The 13,695-nt window shown below is 43.7% G+C and overlaps 2 non-coding genes across 2 annotated transcripts; both read left to right on the forward strand.

The window, feature by feature from the left end:
• Positions 1 to 50: 50 nt before the first annotated feature.
• Positions 51 to 123, forward strand: trnav-aac (transfer RNA valine (anticodon AAC)). Its single transcript has one exon. It is a non-coding gene; the product is annotated as a tRNA-Val (tRNA).
• A 7,653-nt stretch (positions 124 to 7,776) lies between these two features.
• trnav-cac (transfer RNA valine (anticodon CAC)) lies at positions 7,777 to 7,849 on the forward strand. The gene has a single exon. It is a non-coding gene; the product is annotated as a tRNA-Val (tRNA).
• Positions 7,850 to 13,695: the final 5,846 nt, after the last annotated feature.

Here is a 13,695-nt window from a genome sequence, read left to right on the forward strand (position 1 = left end):
CGTAGTTGAACATTGCAGACAGGCAGATTTGCTCCACTACTATTCAAGCTGTTTCTGTAGTGTAGTGGTTATCACGTTCGCCTAACACGCGAAAGGTCCCTGGTTCGAAACCAGGCAGAAACATTCGTTAAGCTTCCTCATGTCGTGGAAGGGAAAATTGCTTGTTTTCAGTTCGTTGCTCATCATTATCCGATCCTCGATGTGAAAGGCATGTTATCATTAAGCTGTTTCTGTGGTGTCGTGGTTATCACATTCGCCTAACACGTGGAAAGTCGCCGGTTCGAAACCAGGCAGAAACATAGAGTAGCACAGTGGCACAGCAGTTAAGACTGCTGCCTCAAGGAGCCAGGGTCCCAGGTTCGGTTCCCGGTTTGGATCACAGTCTGCGCAGAGTCTGCATCTTCTCCCCGTGCCTGCATGCGTTTCCTCCGCGTGCTCCGGTTTCCTCCCACAGTCTGAAAGACATGCTGGCATCACCCTCAAATGCTTTCTGTGGAATAAGAAACGCTTTTTTTGACGCACTGACAGGAAATTTCGATTTTGACACCGAGCACTTATTCGCATCTCGTTCAGTCTACAGCAGAATTTAATGGGTTTATAGGTGCAGACTAATATGGTTAATCAGCATCTGAAATATCTGACAGCAGTGTGTGCTCAAAAAGACAGATACAAGTCATACTGCAAGTGAACTAGAGGAAATGACGCACATTTCACACAAGATCTATTTTTAAATCGTTTTTCATCACTGAGAAACAGGAAAAGCCACTCAGACAGATGAGGGAATCGAGGCTCAGTGCGGATCTACTGGACTTTCCGGTAAAGGTCCGGAAGCTATGCGCCCAAATGTTTCACGCCCAGAATTAAAAAGGCTCAAGTGTCACGAATAGATCATTCTTGATTTTTCTCCATTTAAATGTCGTTGACTTTGTTTAAAAGCAGACGATAGTCAATCTCAAATTTGTGATCTGTATTACCCGGTGATTCGATTCGTTCTGTTGGTCAGTTATGTTTGCAATTCAGTGATGTTCAATTTCAGAGATATTCAATTCATAATGAAGACATATGTGTTAAATAGTGCATTTATACTAAATAGTGAAACAAATACTGAGTACAATTGTACAATAAGCTTTGATAAAGTGCCATCTGGACTCGAAACGTCCGCCCTTTTCACTCCTTACAGGTGCTGCCAGACATTGGGAGATTTTGCAGCATTTTCGCTTTTCTCATCCGCAGTAATTTGCTTTTATTACTGAGTACAATTGATTGAGATTATTCGAAGAAAGATGAAAATGATGCATTCACGAATGGGCAGAAATCATTGCTCACTTAGATATTTGCCAGAAGAACGATTTTGAATTTTGATGTTCGGGATAAGTCGCAGAATCAGATTGAAAGTAACGGTTATCTTCCTGAATTCAGTGACATGGGCTCTCAGCCTAACCATCGGAACCTGCAGCATCACAGCGTAGTTGAACATTGCAGACAGGCAGATTTGTTGCAGTGCGCTTCAAGCTGTTTCTGTAGTGTAGTGGTTATCACGGTCGCCTAACACCCGAAACGTCCCCGGTTCGAAACCAGGCAGAAACACTCATTAATCTTCCTCATGTCGTGGAAGGGAAAATTGCGAGTTTTCAGTTCGTTGCTCATCATTATCCGAGCCTCGATGTGAAAGGCATGTTATCATTAAGTTGTTTCTGTGGTGTCGTGGTTATCACATTCGCCTAACACGCGGAAAGTCGCCGGTTCGAAACCAAGCAGAAACATATGGCGGCACAGCAGTTAAGACTGCTGCCTCAAGGCACCAGGGTCCCAGGTTTGATTCCCAGTTTGGATCACTGTCTGCGCGGAGTCTGCGTCTTCTCCCCGTGCCTGCATTGGTTTCCTCCGGGTGCTCCGGTCTCCTCCCACAGTCTGAAAGACATGCTGGCATCACCCTCAAATGCTTTCTGTGAAATAAGAAACGCTTTTTTTGACGCACTGACAGGAAATCTCGATTTTGACACCAGCACTTATTCGCATCTCGTTCAGTCTACAGCAGAATTTAATGGGTTTATAGGTGCAGACTAATATGGTTAATCAGCATCTGAAATATCTGACAGTAGTGTGTGCTCAAAAAGACAGATACAAGTCATACTGTAAGTGAACGAGAGGAAGTGGCGCACATTTCACACAAGATCTATTTTTAAATCGTTTTTCATCACTGAGAAACAGGAAAAGCCAGTCAGACAGATGAGGGAATCGAGACTCAGTGCGGATCTGCTGCACTTTCCTGTAAACATTGGGTTTCGTGAATTTTGTTGTTTCAACTGTGGATGTCGGCTCTGCAACGTTCACATTTGCATCACTTCCAGTGTTTTCCTCAGCTGAGATTCCAGACTCTGTTGTCTCAGTAGCAGAGGCACTGGGCTGTGGTTGTTTTGGACTTTGGTGATCACCTTGGGTTTGTCGATCCTTATCTGTTTCTGGAGTAAAGTAACTGTCAACGTTTGGTAATTTTTTGAGTTGCTCTTCAAGCTGGTGCTTTCTTTTTCTTTTCTGGTATCTGCTCTTAAATGTTCCCTTCATTGTAAACCTTCTGAAATTTTGTGAGGCCCCTGCGGATTGTGAGGCCCTAAGCTGTAGCTTATTTAGCTTATGCCTAAATCCGGCACTGGGATCACCGTTACTCATCTCTGAAAATAGACAACAGACACGCAGCGTGTTAGAAGGACTAACAACAGCGGAATAATGGCCGAGAGATGGAAATGGGCAATGAATATGGTGATTGGCGGATTTCATTCAAAGGTTCAAAATGGCCGCCCTGTGATCAGGACAATATGTGGAGATGCCGGCGTTGGACTGGGGTAAACACAGTAAGAAGTTTAACAACACCAGGTTAAAGTCCAACAGGTTTATTTGGTAGCTTTTGTGGCTGAGAAAAGGTGTGGCTTTTGCTACCAAATAAACCTGTTGGACTTTAACCTGGTGTTGTTAAACTTATTATCAGGACAATAACCAGAGACAGACAGAGCTTCACCCCCATAGTTCCAGTCTGAACACCAGAAACAGAGGCAGTGATCACTGTCTGCATAAGACCTGGAAATGGAGAAGTTGAAACAGTCAGTGGACTGTAATGAGATCGCAAGTGACTCCGTCTCTCCGCCCATTTTTACATCTTCAAACAGTCGCTTCCTCGAGAAGGGAATCGTGATTTTTCATAAGTGATCAGAGAGCGCCCTCCCGTGGACAGCAATGCCGCATATTGGAAACAGATGCACACACGGTCACCCGTAAAGGCTGATACATATCTAGATAATAGAATCATAGAATCATAGAATTTGTACAGAACAGAAAAATGCCATTCGGCCCACCGATCTGTACCGATCACAAGCCTCCCAGGCCCTATTCCCGTAACCTCATACATTTACTCCTCTAATCCCCCTGATACAACGGTCAATTTAGCATAGCCAATCAAACTAACCTGCACATCTTTGGACCGTGGGAGGAAACCGGAGCACCCGAGGAAACCCACACAGACACGGGGAGAGCAGATACACACACGGCCACGTGCAAAGACCAACACGTGTAAGGATATATAACCATATAGATACATGCCCAGACACTGTCATCAATTCTAACGTCCCTCGTTATAAATCCAGAATTATTCTGTAGATTTCTGACACATTAGTCTGAGTTGCTAACTATGAAAATACATGAATAACTCCAACTCCGTGTTCACTCGAAGCCTCGTATACCGCACAGAATCAACAAAAGCATAGACACAGGGACAAGTAAACACAGTGATCGATTCTCAAACTGATCGACTCAAACATAGACACACAGACAATCACTGAGGAAGATAAACAAACAGATTAACACAGCCACTGACACACTCAAGAGAAGTGCACTCATTGACAATCTCAAAAACTTACTAGCTCCAGAGTAACTTTCTGAACTGGAATTCCCTGGGGTCATGTCAGTGCGGCAATATCGTGTTAGATATTCATTGCGATGGAACTGTCCATTTTAACAACAAGGAACAGCCAGAAATCTATTCCTCATCAATGGTGATCATTAATTGATGACTCAACAGTGGACACTTTTGGATAATAAGCAATAATGGATGAATTTATTTTAACAGCCAAACACATATCATGTTTAAAGTTTATTTATTAATGTCACAAGTAGGATTACATTAATACTGCAATGAAGTTACTGTGAAAATCCCCTAGTCACCATACTCCGCCACCTGTTCGGGTACACTAAGGGAGAAATTTAGCATGGCAATGCACCTAACCAGCACGTCTTTCAGACTGTGGGAAGAAACTGGAGCAAATCCACACAGACACAGGAAGAACGTGCAAACTCCACTCAGACCCAAGCCAGGAATCGAACCCGAATCCCTGGCGCTGTGAGGCAGCAGTGTGCCACTGTGCCACCGTGCCACCCCGTGTGAGGTCGCTGTAGGTAAGATAGATTCCCCACCCATTCTCGAGGTTGCCAGATCGGATGTTTGGGACACAGGAGGACAACACAAGGAGACTGCTTCAGGTATAGGTGATTAATTCTCCTCTGTTATATTCCACACTCTGTGGAAAGTTGTGGAGTTAATATCAAATATAATTCAGAAATAATGAGGAGATGCTTTATCCGATTAAACCCGTTTTGTAAATTCCATTTGAAATCAATTGCATAAATAAATATATGCTTACGTTGAAAACTACATTGGGAAGCTATATCCAATACTTCATGCCATTGGGTCAGTGAAACGTTGTTACCTAAAGCAAACTGTACATGGATTCCACAGAAACTACTTCTTCAAATGGGGATTGGACAATGACTTGAAAGGGAGAAAAATCAGCTTAATGGAATGAGAGGAGGAAATTGAAATGAGAACAAAGAACAGTGCAGCATAGGAACAGGCCCTTCGGCCCACCAAGCCCGCACCGACACGTCAGTTTGGTAACTCGTCATAAAACAACTGGCATAGGCATGGTGGGTCGAAGGAACTCTTATTGTTCTCTGCCATTGCCAACCATTTTCAATCATTACAACAATCTGAGGTCCCTCTCTGCTTCAAGAAGACGCCCATCATCCCGGTACCTAAGAAAAACCAAGCAGCATGTCTTAATAACTATCGGCCGGTGGCTCTAACATCCATCATTATGAAGCGCTTTGAAAGGTTTGTCATGGCACGAATCAATTGCAGCCTCCCGGACTACCTGGATCCACTACAGTTGCCTACCACCGCAACAGGTCCACAGCAGACGGCATTTCCCTGGCCTTGCACTCAACCCTGGATCACCTCGATAACAAGGACAGACTCCTATTTATTGACTATAGCTCAGACTTCAACACTATTATTCCCACGAAACTCATCTCCAAACTCCGTGACCTGGACCTCGGCACCTCCTCTGTGACTGGATCCTGAACTTCCTAACTCACAGACCATAATCTGTAAAGATAGGCAACAACACCTCCTCCACGATCATCCTCAACACCGGTGCCCCACAATGCTGTGTTCTCAGCCCCCTACTATACTCCTTATATACCTATGACTGTGTGGCCAAATTCCCCTCCAATTCGATTTTCAAACACAGCATTGTGGGGCACCGGTGTTGAGGATGATCGTGGAGGAGGTGTTGTTGCCTATCTTTACAGATTATGTATGGTCTGTGAGTTAGGAAGTTCAGGATCCAGTCACAGAGGAGGTGCCGAGGTCCAGGTCACGGAGTTTGGAGATGAGTTTCGTGGGAATAATAGTGTTGAAGTCTGACGATGCCACCGTAGTGGGTCGGATTTCAAACACTGATGAGAAAGAGTACAGGAATGAGGTAAAGAGTCTGGTGAACTGGTGCAGCAACAATAATCTCTCCCTCAATGTCAACGAAATGAAGGAGATTGTCATCGACTTCAGGAAGCGTAAAGGAGAACATGCCCCTGTCTACATCAACAGGGACGAAGTAGAAAGGGTCGGGAGCTTCAAGTTTTTAGGTCTCCAGATCACCAACTATCTGCCCTGGTCCCCCCATGACGACACTATAGTTAAGAAAGCCCACCAACACCTCCACGTCCTCAGAAGACGAAGGAAATTTTGCATGTCAGCTACGACTCTCACCAACTTTTACAGCTGTACCATAGAAAGCATTCTTTCTGGTTGTATCACAGTTTGCTATGGCTCCTGCTCTGCTCAAGACTGCAAGGAACTACAAAAGGTCGTGATTGTGCCCAATCCATCACACAAACAGCCTCCCATCCATTGACTCTGTCTACACTTCCTGCTGCCTGGGCAAAGCAGCCAGCATAATTAAGGACCCCAGGTCCTCGGACATTCTCTCTTTCACCTTCTTCCTTCGGGAAAAAGATACACAAGTCAGGTCTCGTACCAACCGACTCAAGAATAGTTTCTTCCCTGCTGCTGTCAGACTTTTGAATGGACGTACCTTGCGTTAAGTTGATCTTTCTCTACACCCTAGCTCTGACTGTAACACTGCAAAGTGCACACTCTCATTTCCTTCTCTATGAACGGTATGTTTTGTCTGTGTAGCGCGCAAGAAACAATACTTTTCACTGTACGTTAATACATGTGACAATAATAAATCAAATCAAATCAAAGTCATTCTTGGATCAATATGTCTACAGCAGTCCCAATGAGTGTTGCAACATTTCAAGAGATTCCCCTTGGGTCCTAGGGACGCCAGCAGTTTCTGTAGTGTTATGGTGGTTCCATTCGCCTCACACACGGAAAATCCCTCGTTCAAAACCATGCCGAAATATTATTAAAATTTGTTCGTTAAGGGTGAGGCAAGTTTACATGATTGAAATTTGTTGCTGAACATTATCCGAAACTCGATATTAAAGCCATGTTATTTTTGCTCTGACCTCGGCCTCAAAATCTTTCAGCAAAATCAGAGATCTTGTATTTTTATGACGCAATGAGAGGAAATAGATGTTCCTGTTTTGACACCGTGGACATATCAGCAACTCATTCAGTCCACAACAGAATTTAATGGCTTTGTTGATGCAGACTAACAAAGTGAATCATCATCTGAACCATGTCGAATAGTATTGTGTGCTCAAAAAGGCAGACACAAGTGAAACTGTAACTGAACTAGAGGAAATGACGCACATTGCGCGGAACCATTATTTTAAATCGTTCTTCAGAGTAAAGAAATAGGGAAAACCACTCAGACAGTTGAGGAAATCGAGAATCAGTGCGGATCTACTGGACTTTCCTACAGCTGAATGGAATTTAGACGCCTGAGTGTTTCACATACAAAATGAAGAGGGATCAAGTATAACTAACAAATCATTCTTAAATCTATTCCCTTTAAAGATTTTGTTTAAAAGCTGATTGTGGTCAATCTCAATGAAGCACCGTGACATGTGTATTACCCAGTGACTCGATTCCTTTTGTTGGTCAGTCATGTTTGCAATTCAATGTTGTCTATTTCGAAGATATTTCATTCAGAATGAGGAGATATGTGATTAATAAAAATATATTAATATTAAACATTGAACAGCGAACAAATATTGGGTAGAACTGGTTGAAATTATTCGAAGGAAGATGAGAATGATGCATTAATGATTGAGCAGAAATCATTGCTCCTTAGATATTTGCCGGACGACCACTTTTAAATGTTGAAGTTCAAGATGAGTTGAGAAATCAGGTTGGAAGAAACGGTTTTTGTCTTGTATTAAGTGACATGGGCTCTCAGTATAACCATTGGAGCCTGCAGCAACACAGTCGAGTTGAACATTGTGGTCAGGCCAATTGGCGGCGCTATGCTATCAGTTGTTTCTGTAGTGTAGTGGTTATCACGTTCGCCTCACACGCGAAAGGTCCCCGGTTCGAAACAGGGCAGAAACATTTATTGCAATTATTCATTTTGTATGAGGGAAGTTTTGAATGGTTTCAGTTGTTGCTGAACATGATCTGAATCTCAATGTTACAGCCATGTTATCTTTGCTCTGACCTCGGCCACAAATGCTCTCAGTAAAAGCAGAAATGCTGTATTTTAAGACGCAATGAGGAAATAAATGTTTGTACTTTGACACCGTGCGCATATTAGCAACTTGTTCAGTCCATAACAGAATTTAATGGATTTATAAATGCAGACTAACATATAATCACCATCTGGAAACATGTGTAATAGTCGTGTGTGCTCATAAACACAGACACAAGTGAAACTGTAACTGAACGAGAGGAAATGGCGCACATTTCCCGGAAGCATATTTTTAAAATTGTTCTTCTTAATAAAGAAATGGGAAAAAATCACTCAGGCAGATGAGTAAATCGAAACTCAGTGTAGGTCTGCTGGACTTTTCTATAGATGAACGGGATTTAAGCGCCAGAATGTTTCACACGCAGAATGAAGAGGGATTAAGTATAACCAGCAGATCATTATTAAATCTTTTTCCTTGAAAGATATTTGATATTGTTTAAAAGCTGACTGTCTCAAATAAGCACCATGGGGTGTGTATTACCCAGTGACTCGATTTCTTTTATTGGTCAGTCATGTTTGCAATGCAATGTTGCATATTCCTGAGATATTCAACTCAGAATGAAGATGCATGTATTAAATACATGTATTCATATTTAATATTGAATAACGAAACAAATATTGAGTAACTAGCCAACGTTTCGAGTTTGGATGACCCTTCGTCAGAGCTAAGGGCAAAGAAAATCAGACAAGATTTATATTATGAGGGTGGAAGGGGGTGCTGTAATTGGACAAAGGGAATGAAAAGGAGATTGTAGAAGGCTGAGAGAGGTGTGAAAAGTGTTAATCAGAATGGTAGAGCAGAGGTACAGATGGTTTGCCCTGAATGGAGGGGGGTTGGTGGGGGGGAGGAGGGGGGGGGGGGAGGGGGCGGGTGCGGGCGAGAAGAAGAGCAGGAATGAAGAAGTTGAAAAATGGAAGTGAGAAAGAAGTATGATAAAATGGATGAATGAGATGAAAAGAAGAAACAAAATGAAATAAAATAAATGGAAATGGGGTGAAGGCGGAGGGGAGAATCATGCTCTGAAGTTGTTGAACACAATGTTCAGTCTGGAAGGCTGTAAAGTGCCCAATCGGAAGATGAGGTTCTGTTCCTCCAATTTGCATTGGGGTTCACTAGAACATTGGAAAAGGCCAAGGACGGACATGTGGGCAGGAGAGCAGGGTGGTGTGTTGAAGTGGTAAGTGACAGGAAGGTCTGGGTCCTGCTTGCGGACAGACTGAAGGTGTTCAACAAAGCAGTCATCCAATTTGTGTTTGGTCTCTCCGATGTAGAGTAGACTGGATTGGGAGCAGTGAATTGAATAGACCAGGTTGAAGAAGGTGCATGTGAAGCACTGCTTCACCTGAAAGGGCGTTTAGGACCCGGGAGGTGAACAGGGAGGAGGTAAAGTGGCAGGTGTTGCACCTTCTACTATTGCATGGGAAGGTGCCATGGGTAGGGGATAGGAGTTTGGGTGGGATGGAGGAGTGGACCAGGGTATCCCAGAGAGGACGATCCTTGTGGAATGCTGGTGGTGGAGTGGGGGGGTGGGGGGGGGGGGGTAAAGGGAAGATGTGTTGGGTATGGCATCATGCTGGAATTGGCAGCAATGGCAGAGGATGATCCTTTGAATGTGAAGGCTGGTCAGGTGAAAAGTGAAGACAAGGGGAACCCTGTCCTGGTTCTGGGAGGGAGGGAGGGGAGGGAGTGGGAGCAGTGGCTGGGGGATGGATCGGACATGGATCGGACATGGTCAAGAGCCCTGTCAACAACAGTGGGTGGAAAACCTCAACTGTTGAAGAAGAAAGACATATCTGCAACGCTATTTAGGAAAGTGGCATCATCAGAACAGATGCGGCTGCAAAGCGCTGACGATAGAGATGGTGATGTAAGCTAACATCTGGATAGTAAATCGGTCAGATTTTAGCGTTCACACTGAATTATTAAACCTTTCCCTCACTCTGCAACGACAATATTTGAAAAGGTTTCTGTCCAGTTTTGAACCGTCGGAAGCGAAAGTAATAACTGTGCGTGGAATGCCTGTTGTCTGTTGTAATGGACTGAATATATCACTGTGGTGCAAACAGAAGGTGCCATTTTGCGGCAGAGACTTGCTTGTGGTGAATGTGATCTGGCGCGAAAATTAAAATAACAAAAGCAGCGTGGATAAGAAAAAACTGTAAAATAGGTTGGTCTGATGGTTAGAGTTTGACACTTTCACTGCTTTTCAGATTACAGGTCAGGAAATGAAGATTTGTTGCTCTCATCCAAACCATAAAAACAAATGTCAGGTATTGCCTGGTGGAACATATAAAACACAATCTTTCCTCGTGTCCTGAGGTGAAGACTGAGCAAATTCAACAGGAGGTTTTCATGTCATATCTGGCAGGATATTGGGAATCAGACAAGGTTAAGGCAGTTTAAATGGTGCCGGTCCTTCACTGCAGCTGATTCTGTTTCTGACTGGATGTGATTTCTGTTTGTTACACAGTTCAGGATGAATTGATGCATTGAAGGAGCAGGCTCAAACCGACTGATGGCCTTTCTCAGCTCCTTTGCTGCTACTGAATTTCAGTAACGCTTTCAGTAAAGAGCAGAATGGTTACGGGGTAGCGTGGCGGAGCAGTTTAAACCCGTAGTTAGGTCCAGTTTCTGTATAAGCTGTGAGTTCAAATCCCGCCATTGCTCGAGTGGGTTTGAGTTTTGGTCCCTGCAGCTGAAATCCAGCAGTTCAGATTGAATGCAGGAGTTTGTGCCGTGTCGTTTTTGGCAGGAAGAAAGCGGAGACACGGACCAATGTAAACAGTTGTTGAGGTAAAGAAGCGCATGTGGAAGGAGTGGAACAAATTATTGTCGATGCTGGAATCGGAAACAAAAAGGGAAAATGCTGGAAAATGTCAGTAAGTCTGGCAGCATCAGTTATGAGAAAAGAAAGCTGACGTTTCGAGTCCAGATCACCCTTTGTCAAGACTGGAAGGAATTGAGTTGCTCCGACAGAGAATACAAACGGGAACACAGGCTGAATGGCTGTCTGCCGATATAACCACAGGATTGCAAACATTGAGACTGCAGTCCCGGCCCAGGGGTAGATTGGGATTTTCTAACTGGGGCTCAAATCCTGTCATGGACGCCTCCCGTCATTCCGTATTTTTATTGAAAGTTATTGGAAATGAAGCAATGGGTACAGAGATGATCAACTCATTGCAAATCTCTCACATCAGCGTCTCTGAGGGTCTAGTGACCAGAATCGGCGCCGTGACGTCGTTTCAATTCCCAGTCACAGAGTGAATAACTTTTTGTCCAATTCTTCATTTAATGAAAACCCGCCTCATAGCGTTTGTGAAGGGAGCAATATCTAAATCTTCCAGCTGGATGAACTTGCATCGGAGTTGGAAAAGTCAGAGATGCAAGTCCAGGATGCTACCGGGACTTGATGGATTAAGTTATAAGGAGAGGCTGGATAGACTGCGACTTTTTCCTCTGGAGCATAGGAGGCTGAGGGGTGATCTTATAGAGGTCTATAAAATAATGAGGGGCACAGATCAACTAGATAGTCAATATATTTTCCCAAAGGTAGGGGAGTCTAAAACTAGAGGGCATAGGTTTAAGGTGAAAGGGGAGAGATACAAAAGCCTCCAGTGGGCCAATTTTTTCATACAGAGGGTGGTGAGTGTCTGGAACAAGCTGCCAGATGCAGTAGGAGAGGCGGGTACAATTTTGTATTTTAAAAGGCATTTAGATGGTCACATGGGTACGATTGGTATCGAGGGATATGGGCCAAATGCGGGCAATTGGGATTAGGTTAGGGGTTTAAAAAAAGGCGGCAAGGACAAGTTGGGCCAAAGGGTCTATTTCCATGCTGTAAACCTCTATGACTCTATGACTCTATGAATCCATGTAACACTAACGATAAACTCTGAAGAAGAATCACATAACAAGCACAACATACATGTCAGATACACACAGAGCACACATGTCAAATCATGTCATTTTCAAGTTGCCTCTTTTAATTTCCTGCTCTCCACCAAATCAAAATCTCCACCAGATTAAAAATCTCCGACCTCAATCCCTATGCTGCTCCTCAATCCACTGATAATACTACACGCAATGTATAAAACTTGCAGCGCTTGGCTCCGTAGCTGAGTGGATAGAGCCCTGGTCTTGGTCAACCAGGGATCGTGCCTTCAACTCTCGCTGTCGACCAAGCTTAGTTGATAGAAGCTGTGGGGTGGAATCCAACAGACTGCGAGATGAAACAGAGAGCTTTTCTGAGTGAAGGAGCAGATCAGGTGCAAACTTGAAAAACGAGAAGTTATTCTTCTTCATAAAAAAATAGAAAGAGCAGGATATATTTGATGAGTTGAAAATGTAAATGTTGATATTAAGAATAGAATAGATTCGTTGGTACAAGGAATGCATTCAGCTCGCATGTAGGTGCAGCAGGTAATTGGAAGTGGAATTACATTTTGGTCTTTATTGCCGGCAGACTGGAGTCCAAGAATAACGAGGTGTTTCTGCTGTTGCACAGGGCTGGTTGGGACCACATGTTGAATATTCTGTGCAGGTGTGATAGTCAAAGGGACGTGCTTGCATTGGAAACGGTAAAGAGAAGATTCACCAGATTGCTCCCTGGGGTGAGGGAGTTGTCCTGTGATGAAATTCTCTGGAGTTTAGAAGAATAAGAGGCGATCTCATTAAAGCGACACAGCTCTGAGTAGGTTTGATGGGAGATTGTTTTTTTTCTGCTGGTCGGGGAATCTAACCCACTGTGGAACAGATAAGGGGCTGATCATTTCGGGCTAAGATAAGGAGAAATTACTTTACTCAAAGGGCTGAGAATCTTTGGCATTCTCTGTACCTGACAGTTATGTACGCCCCATCATCGAGTACATTTAAGGTTGGATGAACAAGTTTCTGGTCTCTTGGGGAATTCAGCGATAAGGGGAGATGGTGGAAAAACTGAGTTGTAGCCCAAGATCGATCAAGATGGTATTGAATAGCGGAACAATCCCGATGGACTGAGTGGTCTGCTTCTTCTCCTATTATTCATTTTATAATAAAAGCAGAAAGTGCTGTAAGTTCTCAACAGGGCCTGCAACAAATGTGGAGCAAGATATAGAATTAAGTTTCCGAGTCCAATATGACTCTTTGCAAACCAGTAACTGATTGCGAGTTACAGCAATTAGCACAGCATCGAGAATGGGAATTGAATTGGATCCAGGCAGTGAAACGCTGAATTTAAACTGCCGCAGGATTTCTGTTGGAAAATTGTTCAGGAAAGTTGCTGCCAACTGAAAGGGAGGAGGTTTGAGAGCATCCTGCGCCAAATAGAACCCCTCTAACAGACGAGACTGTTTGACAGTGTACATGCTGAGAGCTTGTTTCCACCGACCCTCTCCCCGCCCTGCCCCCAAATAGACCCCCTCTACCCCCTCATGCTGTTGTATATTTCCAATCGATTAGAAATATGGGATTCACAGTAACTGGTAGAAATTGATGCTGTAGTTGTAGATATAGAACTGGAATGCAACATCACACCGAGTGAATCCACTGTCTGTTTAAATGTTGATCAGTGAAAATTTCAATCATCCTCTGCTGTGCAACACACGGCGACTGAGTCAATAAGCAATAGCCAGTCAAAAAAAGCCTGTACCAGTCAATCTTTCTCGCAACTTTCAAACATGTTGTTATTCTCTACCATTTGCCACTGACGTATATCAATAAGTGAAC

Source organism: Mustelus asterias, unplaced genomic scaffold, assembly GCF_964213995.1.
Source record: "Mustelus asterias unplaced genomic scaffold, sMusAst1.hap1.1 HAP1_SCAFFOLD_632, whole genome shotgun sequence".
Taxonomy (NCBI): Eukaryota; Metazoa; Chordata; class Chondrichthyes; order Carcharhiniformes; family Triakidae; genus Mustelus; species Mustelus asterias.